Source organism: Diabrotica virgifera, chromosome 8 (assembly GCF_917563875.1).
Source record: "Diabrotica virgifera virgifera chromosome 8, PGI_DIABVI_V3a".
Taxonomy (NCBI): Eukaryota; Metazoa; Arthropoda; class Insecta; order Coleoptera; family Chrysomelidae; genus Diabrotica; species Diabrotica virgifera.
In genome coordinates this window covers 71,503,850-71,521,094 of record NC_065450.1, presented here as the reverse complement: position 1 = coordinate 71,521,094, position 17,245 = coordinate 71,503,850, and the positions used below count along the sequence as shown (strand labels likewise).

The window sequence follows — 17,245 nt, the reverse complement described above, 5'->3', positions numbered from 1 at the left end:
ACTTACTTTTTGAGTGAGCGAAACACCGTCTAAAAACGTGTTTTGTTGTTAAAAAATGAACATTTTCACTCGCAAATAACTCAAAAAGAATTGACTTAGTGGAAAAGACTCTGTATAACAAAAGTTGCTTAGAATTAGTCAATTCATCCATACTGAACGTATTTTTTTTAAACTTACCTACATACAACTAAAAAGTCATTCGGTCTGTGTCGCTCGCCTTAACAAGTAGGTACCCTTTTACTTTTTCTAGCAGAAGTATTGTGCTGCTTTTGAGTAAGTATTAATAGTAAAATCCATTAACATTGACATTTTGTCGCATAACAAGAGTATAATTTAAAAAAATAATTATGTAATTTTGAATATGTGTATATCAACTAGTGAGCTAGTTTCAATTAATACACAGAGTGTCACTAAAGTTGATCTGACTAGATCGAAAACGTTCTGATGTTTTTCTATAATCCATTTGGATGACTTTTTTAAAGTTTTTTAATAAAATGTTATACCGCTATACAAACCGAAGTTCTTTACTTCTATGTAAGTTTTTTTAACTATGTTATACAGCCAATCACTGGGACTTTCCCTGTAATTTGTATGCTTTTAATCCCGAGAATGTGTGGCATTTACACCAAATACAGTCAACCCTGGTCTCAACTCCAATAATGGTAGGGGAGCCCAAGCGGGGATTTTTGCAGTTACTCGAGCGCGTCAGATTATCATATGGGGAGAAACCTGGTACCCTACAGATGTACCTCTACCATATATTGGCTCTTAACACAGGGGCGCTCGTTAAGGGGGGCTCGAAAAAAAAAATTTATCCTTAAAAAAACTCGAAATTGTCAGATTAAGATAAGGTAAGTTAAGTGCATGCAAAATATTGTATATTTCAAAAATCTGACGATTTGAACTGGGCGTAAGGAAATGGGTGAGTCCCAAAATTTCACAAGAAAAAAGCGAATATTTCGCGAAATGAATGACAGATCGAAAAACTAAAAAATATGTGCGCAAAATTTTTTTAAAATCTATCGAATAATACCAAACACTACTTCCCACGGAGAGGGGTGGGGGGTAAGTTTAATATTTTAAATACAAATCCCGCGTTATTTCTCGAAATGAACATCAGATCGAAAAACTGTAAAATACACTTAATCAATATTTTTGAAAAATCGATCGAATGGTATCAAACACGACCCCCCACGGAGGTGGGATGGGGGTTACTTTAAAATCTTAAATAGGAGCCCCCATTTTTTATTGTAGATTTGGATTACTTACGTAAAAATAAGTAACTTTTATTCGAAACATTTTTCGAATTATTGATAGATGGCGTTATAATCGAAAAAAACGATTGTTGGAAATGGAAAATTTAATTAAAAAATGGCAAGCGCCCACTAAAATGGAAAACTTTACTTAACTTTTTTTGGTTTTAGGGCCTACTCTTCATAACCCAATGGGTCCCCAAAGCGCTCGAGTGACTGCACATTTAGCATACTTTGCTCCCCTACCATAATGAAGTAGAGGGTTTACCCCGATCAGGAAACACAAAATTTTACGAAAACCTCCAAAAAAATAAAGGAAGAATGAAAATTTGGGAATAGGTAGTTGAAATTGTCTATTATTATATAAGAAAAAGTTTACAATTCTACATCCCCTACATTTTACAAAAATTGGGAAATAGGGGATGAAAAATATTTTCTCGGGGGTGAAAAAATATACGTTCAAAATAAATACGAAATTGGATAAAGTGAATAATTCTAAGTAACTTTTGTTCTACAGACTTTTTTCAAGTTAATACTTTTCGAGTTATTTGCGAGTGAATACGTTCATTTTTAACAAAAAAAAAACATGTTTTTGGACTGTTTTTCGCAGATAACTCAAAAAGTAAGTATTTTATCGAAAAAACTAGTCTTAGCAAAAATATAGCTTATAAAAAATTGAAAAAATGTTTTACGCATGAGGTCTATAGACCCAGTAGAAACTGATTTGTAGCTAATGAAAAGTAGGTTTTTCTTCGTTAAATTCCAAATCGAATATTTCAATTTGAAAATTTGAAATAACCCAAAAACGGAGCACTTTACGGGGAAAATTTATTACAACTTTTTTAAAGTGTTTAAAAAAAGGTTTATTTTTGTTTAAAAAAAAAATCTAGCGTAAGTGAGTTACGCTCAAAATATTGTTGGTCCTTTTTATTTTTTGGGAAAAATTCGCGAAAATCACCCTCTAATTAGCTTTCCAAATAAAATTAATTGTTACCGCTTCACAAGTTACTTTACTTATGTATTCTTTATAATTATCTATAAGTTTCATTGGTTCAAAGTGCTCATTTTGAAAAAAATTGGGTTTAAAATAAAACATTTTTTTTTTATTTTGAAAAAAAAAATGGAATTTTTTATGGAATTAACTTAAAAATTATTACTACCAAAAATCGCAAAGAGTAATAAAATGTACGTTTTGCTTTTCTGGATATTTTTGATTTTTTGTTTTCTTGTTAGACAAAAATTGGTTATGCTAAGGCTGTTCAAAGTTTGCCTAAACTCGTGATTAGTTACTCGTTCAAGCCATTGTAACTTCAGCTTTTTTTAAAAATAAGCACTTTGAACCGATAAAACTTACAGATCATATAAATAATACATAAGCAAAGTAACTTGTCAAGTGGTAATGATAAAATTTATTTGTGATGCTAATTAGGGGGGATTTTCGCGAGTTTTTTTACCAAAAAATAAAAGGGACCAACAATATTTTGAGCGTAACTCACTTACTTCTAATGTTTTTTTACAAAACAAAAATAAGCCTTTTTTAAACACTTAAAAGCTGACATGAATTTTCCCAAAAAGTGCTCCGTTTTTGAGTTATTTCACATTGAAATATTCGATTTGGAATTTGACGAGGAAGAACCTAGTTTTCATTAGCTACAACTCTGCTTCTACTGGGTCTACAGACCACATGCATAACCATTTTTTTCAATTTTTTATAAGCTATATTTATGCTAAGAATATTTTCGATAAAATACTTACTTTTTGAGTTATCTCCGAATAACCGTCCAAAAACATGTTTTTCTTAGTTAAAAATTAACAGATTCACTCGCAAATAACTCGAAAAATATTGACTTAGTGAAAAAAATCTATAGATCAAAAGTTGTTTAGAATTAGTCATTTTATCCAATTCCGGTCTTATTTTGAATGTATATTTTCCACCTTGCAGAGGGGGTATTCCCCTCCATTTTGCAAAATGGAGGTCCATGGAGGACATCCCCTCCATTTTTGTAAAATGGAGGGGATGTAGAATTGTAAACTTTTGCTTATATAATAATAGACAATTTCCTATTCCCAAATTTTCATCCTTCCTTTATTTTTTTGGGATCAGATTGTTCTTTGATCGGGCTAGTTGGAGCAACCTAAATCAAAATTTTCATGCAATTCGGCGGTGGCACGGAAAATTACACGGTATCGCCGTATTTCACGTTCCATTACTGGCCTACTGGGATAGGCACTAGCAGCAACACGACGATTCTGTACGTTTTGGTAGGTATACATAGGAATTCGTAAAATATTCAAACCAAAACTGTTTCGGTGTTTCGCTTAAATTGCTTTAATGGAGAAACGTAATGCGTGGTAGTTGAGCCTGAATTTCGCGTGGAATGCGAATACACTTCGTACGTTGCTAAAATAGCAATAGTCCGTGTGGTGAGGCCGCTCCCGTATTAGACAATTTCTGATCCGCTCCCGCAGGAAAAATGTTTCTGATTTGTGCATTCATGCAAAATATCTATGCATTGATCGCTCTTTTTCCTTTCAAATTATAGAAGGGTAGGGTATAGGTAAAAGTGAGAATTGGTTTTAGACCTAAGAATCTTTTAGATTTTTGTTCTAAGGAATTTGTACTAAGGAATCTTTCTTGTTGGAACTCTTACCACGCTGAGAAAATGGGACGTGAATTATTTCAAATTCCCTCATCTTAGTTTCCTCGCCGTCCTGTATGATTTATAATTTTTGAAAATCTCGGGAGGTTGTAACCAAAGAAAGTATTCCACCTGTTGTCAATCTGAGGGTATGGGAACGATATTTATTGTCGTTTTCTCTGCTACTTCGATTGATAACTTATTTTGATTTTTGTTCTTATTAGATGTCGCTATAGCGTCTATTTGCAAATTATTTTCTATTAATTTGCTTACTCGACAGTTAGATTTGCTTTTGATTCAGAGCACACCACGGGCTGTTTTGATGATACCAAGAGGTTGAACATATGTAAACAGATGTAATCCAGGGTAATAAGATTTTTTCCATGACACTTCAACAGCCAGGGTACTGAAGCGTTTTTTCAAGAAGTAATACCTATAAGAACAAATTGTAACTATTTCCTGCGTAGGATCTGGCGGCCAGTTTTATTTATAAACAATTGAGTGTCAAAAAACGAACTTTTTTCCATTTTTTTTTTTCAAATCAATGGAAATTATTGAAACTTATGGTGTTTTTAGTACAAACATCTTCGAGAGCATGGAAAATCTTTAAAATGGCGTATTACAGAGTTTGATATACTTATTTATTGTTAATATAATTGCAAAAAAAGTCGAAATTACAAAAAAACTTTATTCATAATAACTACTGTAAAAATTAGTGTACAACTTTGAAATTTTTGTCAAATGAGGACTCTTTGGTTCTTAATATGTGACAAAAATTTCAAACCGATTAATTCAGTTGTTTAAATTTTATTCAAATTGTTTATCCGGGAGAACTTTTTTTTGTAATAACATTGTTAAAAAAATGATGTTAGAACCATTCTACAGATGTCGAATGAAAGAGCATGAGCTAAATTTTCAAATTGGTTTAAAAAAAGTGAATAAAAATGCATTTATTAGTAATAAATTATGGGATGGAGAAGAAGGACAAATAAAGAGTTGGAAGAGCTATATACGGAACCAAAAATCACCGCAATAATAAAGGCGCATAGAATAAGATGGCTGGGACATGTGCAAAGATTGTAAAATCATAGAATGACCAGGATGATATTGAACAGGAAAGCAGTAGGGAGAAAAAGAAAAGATGGTTTGACAGCGTCCAAGCAGATTTACGAGAATTAAGAATACATAGGTAACTGGAGAGAGAAGAACCCGTAGAATAGTTCTAAAATCATTATTTTCTGACTTATGTTACTGCAATTAAAAGCTCTCTGAGATAAACAATTTGAATAAAATTTGAACAATTGAATAAATCGCTTTGAAATTTTTATCACATATTAAGCAACTAAGAACCCTCATTTGACAAAAATTTCAAAGCTGTACACTAATTTTTACAATAGTTATTGCAAAATTAATTTTTTTGCAATTTCGAATTTTTTTTCGCAATTATATTAACAATAAATGAGTATATCAAACTTTTTAATACGCCATTAGAAAGCTTTTTCCTTGCTCTCGAAGATGTTTGTACTAAAAAACGTAAGTTTCACTTTTTTCCATTGATTTGAAAAAAAAGGAGAAGGCCGTTTTTTACACTAAATTGTTTATAAATAAAAATGGCCGCCAGATCCTACGCAGGAAATAGTTACAATTTGTTCTTATAGGTATTACCTGTCGAAAAAACGCTTCAGTATCCTGGCTGTTGAAGTGTCACGAACAGGGTATATTTTTGTATTATCTTATTACCCTGGCCTAATGGTGGTGGTCTCTGAAACTAAATTAAATATTAACTATTTATTTACCTTCGTTCTTACTCACCAATTGAGTACTAATCTAAATTCAAAATCAAGATGCAGTAGAAATGAACAAACCAAGGCACGTTAAATGTTACTAGGAGCACTCCTGAATCATAATTTGCAATGTATAAGCTTTGTAAATCATAATTTGGGATTTACAATGTAAATGTACATACATTGTACATTATGATTCGGGAATGCTCCTAGTAACATTTAACGTGTCTTGGTTTGTTTATTTCTACTGCATCTTGATTGTGACCGCAGTAGTATAGGAATCAAAATTCGTTTGATCTTTGCCTAGATAAATTGACGTGTTGTGGAATACATATGTTAAATTCTCCATGTCTATGCATCTATCGCCATTGCTCCTTAAAAATTATAGAAGGATAAGGTATAGGTGAAAGCGACAATTTGTTTCCGACCTAGAATCTTTTAGATTTTTGTTAGAAATGAAGTCTCTTAAGCCGGCCACTCACGATACTGCGGCGTCGCTCAATTTTGTCGTATTCGATTAATTGACAAAACATTTGATCGTGTGTGACCGTGCATCCAACAAAATCGTTACAATTTTACCACAGAATGACTGTCCTGTCTGCTGCAGTACTGCAGAATTGATATCATCGGCGATTTTGTCGAACGACATCGCAGTACCGTGAATAACCGGCTTTGGGTTTCGCCTATCGTTTTTGATTCAATTTCTTTGCGGATTCATATTCAAATATATCCCCTTTGAACAAGACAATAGGATGTCGGGTGAAATATTTGGGCACAAATTATTTAAACAATTTTTTTTAATAAATTCAATAAACAAACACAAATTTCGGGTCATAAGTGATTTAAAATTTCAAACATGCAAAAATACGTATTTTTGAGGCTTAAGAGCGTACAGTAGCGCGTCATCAATATAACTTCGGGAGATAGTATCTGTATCATACCTTTTTTCGTAAGGTCTGCGAAACTTTGGCAACAGTGGTAATCTTTGAGATCTAAGATCAATATTTTGACAATTGTACTCATATGCGCGGTAAGTGGAAGTAATAGAAAACAATTTTGTTATTAGTAAATAAATATTTATAAAAATATACCAAAATGGGTGAAAATTTTATGTTAACATAGGTATTTGCACGAAATAATAATAATAAATAATCATTTCGTTGTTAAGCGAAACAAGAGCCGTCTTATTTTATTTAGTTCATAGAGCGCCAGTGGCACTCTAACTTTATATAATCGCATTAGAATTCAAAATATTTTTACGTAAAATAAAAAATAAACACTACTTTTCTATGAAACAACAATAACGAATTCTTAAAATAATACACTACTGCACTGAACAGATATCGATAAAAATAACAGAGCAGCTAAGAGAAAATCTGACGCAGGTTTGTCAAAATGACACTGACAATTTCTCTATGTTGCCTAATTAGTTATTAGTTATAATATGTTCAATTTCTTTTTAGAAATAAAAAATTTTAGTAGGTCTAAAATGACACAAAATCTAGGGATGGGATAAAAAAGTTTATTTGAAGAAAGTGTATTTTTTTTGTTCTTCTTAATGGCGGTACAAGCTCGTTTTTTTAATATTGTATTTAATTGCAGAGTAATTTCCAAACACTAATATATTTCTGAAATTGGGCTCTGTACCGCCATTCTCTCTTATATTACGAATGTGTGTGCCAAATATCTCAACAGAATATTCAAAATTACAGCCGCAATCTTTGACCGCGTTTGTTGCTACCTGTTGATCGCTAATGTAGCCTCTTAATAACTCATACAGGTTGGCCGGAAAATCCCTTTACAGTAATAATAATAATGTTGCAAATGGCTTATCGATAGATTATCAGCGAGTGGTTACTGCCACAATTGAGAGCTCAGGGAACTTCTGACAATGTTTATTTTCAACAAGATAGCACTCCATCCCAGTTTACTCTTAGGCTCGATGCACATTTGCGTGTTTTCAAGCTTATGCACGCTGCGAGCAAGCTGCTTGTTTTCTCGCCAAGGTCGCGCGGTCAACGTGTATTCGCTGAGTGCCCAGCAGAGCCTGCCAAACCGCATGACTTGTTTTCAAGCAGCGTGCACGTGGCGGCGTAGAAGAAACTGACGTGTTTTCATGACAAATGAATTTAACTCATGTACTACTGCTGACTGCAGTCGATATTGATGAAGAATGGAGGAATATACAGATAGCGATGACGGAAACAACGGAACTATGTCTAGGAAAAGTACAAGCAGAGAAACGAAGAGAATTTTTTGACGAGGATTGTAAAATAGCATTGATACGTAGAACTAAAGCAAAAATAAAAAAATACAAAAATAATACACAGGATACGACAGAAAAATATAAAATAGCATAAAGAGAAGTAAAACAAATCTGCAGAAAAAAGAAAAGAGAACATCTTGACAAACAGTTGACAACAATAAAAGAATCGTGCATAAACAAAGAAATAAGAAATTTCTACCAAGAAGTAAAAAAATCCCGAGGAGCTACAAAGAGTAAAACAAGTTACTGTAAAAGTAAAGACGGTGTGCTTTTAGGAGAAACAACAGAAAAATTGAACAGATGGGCGGAGTATTTTGAAGAACTATTAATGCAAATAAACAAGCAGAACCCCAGGAAATAAAACAAAATCAAAAGGATAACACAGAACGAAAACGGGAAGAAGAACCAACACTACAAGAAGTTAAAGAAGTAATATTGAAGCAAAACAATAACAAAATCGCATCCCGGCAGAGATTTTTAAAGCAGGAGGAAAAAAGCTGCAAGAAAAAATGTTTCTGACTTATATTAACAGTCTGGCAAAAAGAAGAAATGCCGCAACAATGGAACAATGCACTTAGCTGTCCAATCTACAAAAAAGGTGATGAAACAAATTGCAAAAATTATAGAGAAATATCGCCATTACAAGTGGCCTATAAAATACTTGCAAAAATCATCCGAAATTGATTGCAAAATGAGGTAAACAAGATCATTGGAAAATACCAAGGAGGTTTTAGACCAGGAAGATCAACAACAGATAAAATATGTTTAATAAAACTAATACAGAACAACAGCTACGAACAAAATTTGGAACTACACTTGTTGTTCATTGACTTTAAACAGGCTTACAAGCAATGAGATCCTTAGATATTTCAGGAAAGCTGGTTAAATTAGTGGGAATGACGCTCAACAATACAAAAACAGGAAAACAATGTAAGGAAGTTTTTCAAAACAATTCACAGTGAATAAAGCACTGAAACAGGTTGACCCTCTATCCACAGACTTATTTAATTTGGTACTAGAACACATAGTAAGAAGGATAAAAATTAGTACAATCGGTACCATATTTAACAACAGATAGAAATTTATAGCTTACGCTGATGACCTAGTCATCCTGACAAGAACAAAGGAACACCTCCAAAAACTCTTCCAAAAGTTCGAAGCGGAAGCAAAAAGGTATGGATTAAGAATCGACCAAGGAAAAAAACAATACATGGTAATGAAAGGAGATATAAAGAAAAAGGATAACTATATAAAAATGAAAGGAGAAGGATATGAATATAAATTTAAGGAAGTATCAGAATTCGAATACCTGGGAGTGACTGTAATTACTACTGGAAGGGAAGAAAAAGAAATAGATAAAAAATTATTGAAGGGAAGTCGAGTTGTGGGCTCCTTAAACACGATATTAACAGCAATAATGTATCAAGAAACGCGAAAATTAGAATGCATGAAACGTTAATACGGCCCACAGTGTTTTATGCGAGCGAAACTTGGGTAATGAATCAACAAGAGGAGAGAAAGATACAGATATGCGAAAGGAAGGTCGTGAGAAATATTTTTGGAGGTACACAGATAGAGGAGAAAACCTGGAGCAGACGAACAAATGAAGAAGTAATAAGGATGTACGGGAGAAAAAAAAAATAACTACAAAAATACGAGCCCAAAGAGCTAGATGACTGGGACATATTACTCGAATGCCAGAAAGTAGAAACGTCAAACTAATATTGGGATTTAGAAGAAATCGGGGTGAAGGACTGGAGAAAGAGTGCAGAAGACCGAAAATAATGGAGAAATATTATCCAGAATTTAGAAGCCGTAGGCCTATGAAGCCTGTCAGCGCTGTTTTATGTATATATATACTACTTCTGAACCGCCAGAGATCGCATGTAGCTTGCTCGCAGTATGCACGCAGCTTAAAGACACTCAAATGTGCATCGAGCCTTAGGCTTCTGCCCACAAATTTCAAATTTGTTAAAAGGGGACATTTTTGAACTAGAATCCGCAAAGAAACGGTTTCAGAAACTTTTTCATATGGGAGCGGTCTCACACCATGGACTATTCGTACGTTCGTAAAATAGCAAGCTGTTGTAAATTTAACGGTAATCGGTTTTTTTAATGTAGCTATGGACACATTTTACCATATTCACTATTTGCTCGCCGGGAATTTCAATATACCATCTGGCCCAAGCATTCTTCTAACTGAAAAAATGCTTTTTTCTTTTGTTCTTTATGTTTGGGTGATTTATAAAGCATATTATTGTAGTTTAAAAATAAAATAAAATGTTCCTCTTTTTAATTTTTATGAGTCTGGTGAAGCGGTTCTTACAGTTTTTTTGAATTATAAAAGCCAACCTAACACGTTCATGACATTCTATTTGCAATTACTAGATAACCACGCTAGATAACCATAATATTATTTATCATACAGAACAAGTAAAAACTTCGTTTGTATAATGGTATAAAAAGTTTATTGAACAACTATTAAAAAGTCATCCAAAAGGATTTGCAAAACGTTTTCTACCTAGATCAGATCATCTTCAGTGCGTTCTGCTTAGTAGATGAAACTAGCAACCTTATAGAATAGGTGGCATCGAGAAATATGATTTACATGTTGAAAAACTGATGTTAGTAGCCACTTTAAGTCGATGTTAAGAGATAAATTTAAGAGTGCTCAGAGACTGTTGGTCTGTGTCCATTGAACTGGCAAGAACCACACGTTATTATCGAGGAGTGAATCATGTTGCCCTTTGAGTACACTTAAATTTATCTTTTAAATCGACTTAAAGTCGCTACTAACATACTACTATAAATTGTAAAAGTCGCAGATTAAGGATGTACCAGAAAGAACTTCCAACAAAAAAGTTTCAGATTTAAATAATTATTTACCATTTTAATTTTTATTATAATGGTGTGTAATTCTGCATCTGAGTCTTTTCAGTTTGTTTAAGAGATATCGCTGAATTGCGTCCCAATGGGGATTTCAATGATCTTTGAAATTTCCCTTAAATAGACGTGCTAGCTGGTTTTCGCTTCGAGCAGTGAATCATGTTGCCCTTTGAGCACTCTTAAATTTATCTTTTGAGGTCGACTTAAAGTTTCTACTAACATACTACTATAAATTGTAAAAGTCGCAGATTAAGGATGTACCAGAAAGAACTTCCAAAAAAAGGTTTCAGATTTAAATAATTATTTACCATTTTAATTTTTATTATAATGGTGTGTAATTCTGCATCTGAGTCTTTTCAGTTTGTTTAAGAGATGTCGCTGAATTGCGTCCCAATGGGGATTTCAATGATCTTTGAAATTTCCCTTAAATAGACGTGCTAGCTGGTTTTCGCTTCGAGCAGTGAATCATGTTGCCCTTTGAGCACTCTTAAATTTATCTTTTGAGATCGACTTAAAGTTGCTACTAACATACTACTATAAATTGTAAAAGTCGCAGATTAAGGATGTACCAGAAAGAACTTCCAAAAAAAAGGTTTCAGATTTAAATAACTATTTACCATTTTAATTTTTATTATAACGGTGAATTCTGCATCTGAAACTTTTCAGTTTGTTTAAGAGATGTCGCTGAATTGCGTCCCAATGGGGATTTCAATGATCTTTGAAATTTCCCTTAAATAGACGTGCTAGCTGGTTTTCGCTTTGAGCAGTGAATCATGTTGCCCTTTGAGCACTCTTAAATTTATCTTTTGAGATCGACTTAAAGTTGCTACTAACATACTACTATAAATTGTAAAAGTCGCAGATTAAGGATGTACCAGAAAGAACTTCCAAAAAAAAGGTTTCAGATTTAAATAACTATTTACCATTTTAATTTTTATTATAACGGTGAATTCTGCATCTGAAACTTTTCAGTTTGTTTAAGAGATATAACTGAATTGCGTCCCAATGGGGATTTCAATGATCTTTGAAATTTCCCTTAAATAGACGTGCTAGCTGGTTTTCGCTTCGAGCAGTGACAGGAATATAAGGATCTATAAGGCAGAAACAGCTGTCCAGGAATTGTGCAACTCTGAATCGAAAACAAGCAAAAACCATCTTACACTAATATTATTTGTGTTTCTCAAGATGATATTAGGGATGGTGTGGTGATACTAGCGAGAACGAAAAAACATCTAGAAAAAGTTTTCCAGAATTTTGAAAAAGAAGCGAAAAGGATTAACAAATAAACTAAACAAAATCGAAATATGTATATGGAAATGAGAAGAGACATAAATGATATAAATATGTTAAAATGAACGGCGCAGCGACTTGACTCAAGAATTTGAATACTGGGGAGCAACCATAACGAAGAGGAAAGAAGAAGAAAAGGAGAGAGACAAAAAATTAATGAAGCGTAGTAGAGTGATAGGATCACTAATTCAATACTGAAAGTAAAAAATGCGTCAAAACAGCTAAATTGTGAGTTTACGAGGCATTGATAAGATCCACAGTAATGTGTGCCAGCGAAACCTAGTTACTATTCTTCTTCTTCTTCTTCCTTCTTGTGTGTTGGCTTTAAAGCCTGTTTCTTCTTAAACATTAGCCTCCTAAATTATTTAAATTATCGCACCATCTTTTTCTTGGTCTGCCAATACGTCTCCGTCCATTTGCTGACCTATCTCGTACTATTCGTACTATCATATCTTCTGCCATTCTACTGCGTTCATTCAACTCCTGTTTCTGTTTTGTCACCCATCCATTTATGTCTTCTACATTGCATGATTTTCTTGTGTTTTCGCTTCTCTCCCTATCCAACAGACTTTTCCCTGCTATTCGTCGAAGTATTTTTACCTCTGTTTTTTCTAGTAGTCGTCTCGTTTTAGATGTGTCAGGTCTTGTCTCCGCCGTGTATGTCAATATAGGTCTAATTGCTGTTTTATAGATTCTTGCTTTTGTGTCTTGTCTTAGGTGTTTATTCTTCCAGATTGTGTCATTAAGAGATCTCGTCGCTTTACTTGCTTTTAAGCTTTGTTTTCGTACTTCCTCTTCAGCATATCCGTCCCTCGTTATATCTATTCCCAAATATCTAAACTTTGCTTCCTGCTTTATTATTTTTCCATCAATGTCGATTTTTCATCGTAGTGCGTTTTTAGATGTAGTCGTACATTTGGTTTTTTCTGCTGATATTATTATATTGTATTTCTTGGCTGTTGTATTGAAGACGTGTGTTAATCTTTGGAGATCGTCTTCTGTCTCGGCGATTAATGCGGCGTCGTCTGCATAACATCATATTTGAATTTCTTTGTTCCCCATTCTGTAACCATGACCTTTACGTACGGCTTCTATTATTTCGTCCATTAATATATTAAAGAGCAGTGGGCTTAATGAGTCACCTTGTCTGACTCCGCTTTGTACTGGTATAAACTGTGTTAGTTTTCCATTTATCTTTGTCTGTATTCGATTATGGAAGTAGTTACGAATTAACAGAAAGAAACGAGAGTAAAAGATCTGGAATCTGGGAAAGTAAAATGCTCAGAAAAATCATCGGAGAAATACAAGTGGTAGAGAATATTTGGACAAGACGAACAAATTCAGAAATAATGAGCCTGTATGGAAAACCAATAATTACTGAAAAATATGAGTCTATCAATCTAGATGGCTTGGTCACATTATACGAATGCTAGAGAATAGAAATGTTAAAATAATATTGAAGGAGGTAGAAATGGGAAAAAAGAAGAGCTGCAAATCTACTGCAAATCGCTCGGTATACTCGTTCAGGGGCGTAGCAAGTGCTGGCTTGCTATACAAATATTTGACACTACAAAGTCATACATGTCATGCTATTAATGAAATCTGGTGGTTTACTAAATGGCCGAAATCCCCAGAATTTAGAATTTGCAACCTCGCTCCCTTGTTCCTTTCTTTTCGATGGAACTTTATTACTGATGCTGCAATTAAATTTTTTCATTTGCAAACAAATACTTCTTTATTTCCTTAATTCTGCAGGGCTTATTTTTGTTTATTTTTCAAAACTGTTTTTTAAACAGTGCTGGATCTAATAGAGAAACGTAAAATAGAAAGTTTATAGTTCGTTCTTTGGTTTATTATATGAAGTTCATGTTTCTGAGAAGACACAAAATTGTTAATGACCATGTGTAAAACAAGTAGTAAGAAAAGTATACGGTTTGTTTGAGAAGATCTACAAAAGTTAAATCTTGCTGACTAATACACTAAAGTTTAGAGCCGCAAATATTGGGTCGAAGAAAAACAACCGGGCTGTAATTCTGTAGTAGATCTATAAAGTCTTGAGTGTTATCGGATACATACCAAACAAGATGCAGTTTATTGTACTGCAATGCTTTATAGTACAGTGAATGTAGGTAAAAATCAACCTATTACCTCCGATCTCGTTCAACCTTCTTCGATTCTCATGAAAATTGGTGAGTGAAAAAATTGAAGATAATAAAAAATCGAATAAATTCCTTACTTGAAAAACCTTTTAATAACAATTTAGTTCAATTTCAGTTTCAAGTTAATTCCTTTACTAGGTAATTGAATATATTTTCTTTCACGCAATTACTCTTTTAACTATTTAGAATGGGAAATAAGCCACGAAATTATTAAAAAATGATTTTTTTTAACGTTTCGACGTTAATTTTAACAATAGTATTTTGTATTTTGACAACGGCACCCGATTTGGGCGTCGAAACGTTAATAAAAATCATTTTTTAATAATATTGTGGCTTATTTCCCATTCTAAATAGTTAAAATTGTAAAAATGCACAAGAAAATAGCTTCAGAACAACACGCAATTACTCAAATTTAACTGTTCAAGCTTAAATAACCGGAAAACATATTTGGTAATAACATATACTTACTGAACATTTACCAAATTATTACTCAGAAATATCTATCAAATGAGCTCCAGAAGTCGATAGGATCAAAATTGATACTCCAAAAATGGTTCAAAATTTATGCTCCAAACATTTTTCCAAAAGAATGTTATTGTTTTTTTTTAGAATAACTCCGTTAATTTTTATAATACCAGGTTGCTCGAAAAAGCATTTGAAAGGTTATAAAATCATGTTAAAGCTAATCTTTTAAATCTCTTATTTTTTTAAGGTAAAAGGTTAAAGAGCCGCGGACTTTAAGTAAGGAATTTATTCAATATTTTATTAGCTTTAATTTTGTTAATTTTTTGTAAAAACTTATAGTTTTTTTAGTATTTTATGTCACAATAAAACACTGAAAACTTTTGTTTTCTATACTTCCACAAAATTTATTATTTACAACTATGTGACAACAGCTGTTTCGGCAGAGTGCCTTTCTCAAGTGATATAATTTACAATGTGTTTGCCTTTTTAAGTCTCTAACTGAAGAGGTTGAGGAGTGGGGAGCTGTTTTTCTCGAGTTGGTCATTCAGAATTATATCTGTATTTTTCAGTTTATTAATTTCCATAGATTCTAAAAAAGATAGCTTAAGGCCTTTATTTTGGATATGCAGAATTTGAAACTCTTCATTGAAAGAATGATTATGATCTAGAAGGTGAAGTGCGTATGTAGAAGTGTCTGTTTTTCTATTGTTGAAAGCCCTTTTGTGTTATGCAATCCTTTTGTCAAAAGTTCTGCCAGTTCGACCGATGTACGTTTTCGGACAGTCACCACAAGTTAGTTTGTACACACCACTCTGTAGTTGCTTTCTCTTTCGGCTTTTATTGTTCTTAATATATTTGCTTAAGTTGTTGTTAGTTCTGAAAGCTGGTATTATTCCTTTCTTTTTTTATGTATATGGCTATTTTTGTTATTATCTTGCCAATGTATGTGAGAGAGCAGAAGGTACTGGGTTCTTTCTGTGGTGGTGGATACACTAATTTCAGGGCTTTCTTATGGAGTTTTTGATTTAAAATTTTGTTAACTGTTTGTTCGTTATAGCCGTTGTTTACTGCTATTTGTTTAATGATGTTTAGTTCTATCTCGAAGTTATTTTTTGTCATGGGAATCTCTGTCAGTCTATGTATCATGCTATGGTAGGCTGCTAATTTGTGTTGTGTAGGATGGGATGATGAATTGTGTATAGTTGTATCAGTATGGGTAGGTTTATGATATACGGAGAACTCATGTTTGTTGTGTAGTCTGGTAATCGTTACATCTAGAAAGTTTATGGAATTATTCTGTTCTGTTTCTACTGTAAACTCAATATTATTATGAAGTGAATTAATGTATGATAGAAATTGGTCAAGTTGTCTGTTAGTTCCTGTAAAGCATACTAGTATACTAGTAATACATCGTAAGACTAACTAACGTAAGCTAACCGAAGTAATAAAATAAACGACTCTGTAAACAAAATGCCACAAACGATGGTGGCGCCACAAGAATTATTGTTTAAAGGTAATCAGTCCCGGACTAGTTCCCTTTATACGCCCAACAAAAATTTTATCGTGCGATATTTCGCGGATGGTGAGAGATACAAATTTCCTTTATAGACTCATCGATCTATCGACGTGGGTATAACAAAATGTATATTTATCTCACTTTAACTTCGTACGAAAGTGGACTTATTCGTACGGAAGTGGACTTTCGTACGGAAGTGGACTAGTACAACTATTTGTTGTAAAAATAAAGGTATCAAATTTCGCCGCCCTTAAGCCGTTCCACAATATAATTTACTCAGACTATAATAGTTAATTTTTACCTTGATTCACTGCACTAGTAGTAGTATCTATAAAGTTTTGAGTGTTATCGGATACATACCAAACAAGATGTTGTTTAGCGTACCGCAATGGTTTATTGCGCCGCGGTCAGAATACAGAGCAGTAGTGCCATAAATCTGAAAATTGTTTCAATTCTTTATGTTTTATTTGGTGTCTTAAATCATGAACAGGAATAGGACAGGAGAAGCATATATAACTCTGTTAAAGATATTTATGGGTTACTACTTGATATGCAAACAATTTGTTCGAGTTAACCGGGTATAATGTAATTTTTTGGTTAGCATAAATTTCTAACCTCGAAAATACTTATATTTCAGGATTGCAATTGCCTTTTTTATTTAGATAAGCCGTACTTTATTTAGCAAATTGGAAGATACAGGAAAACTAATTTTATTATTATTTCTAACAGGTATTACGTAATTAACAAACAATGTTAAATTTTTCATAATAGGGGCAATATTATTTAGTTGTTTATATCTCGTCAAATTTAATGTAGTTCTGAAGCTGTTTCCTTGTGGCATTTTTGTGATTAACTATTTAGATGAGAAATAAGCCACAATTAAATTTAAAAAAATAATTTTATTAACGTTTCGACGCCCAAATCGTGTGTCGTTGTCAAAATAAAAAACACTACTAAATTAAACAAAAATATTGTTGCTAATTTTCT

At 33.0% G+C, this 17,245-nt stretch overlaps 1 protein-coding gene across 1 annotated transcript in view; it reads left to right on the top strand.

The window, feature by feature from the left end:
- Window positions 1–17,245, top strand: part of LOC126889755 (uncharacterized) — a 1,061,577-nt gene that overhangs the window by 704,761 nt on the left and 339,571 nt on the right. The window lies entirely within an intron of this gene.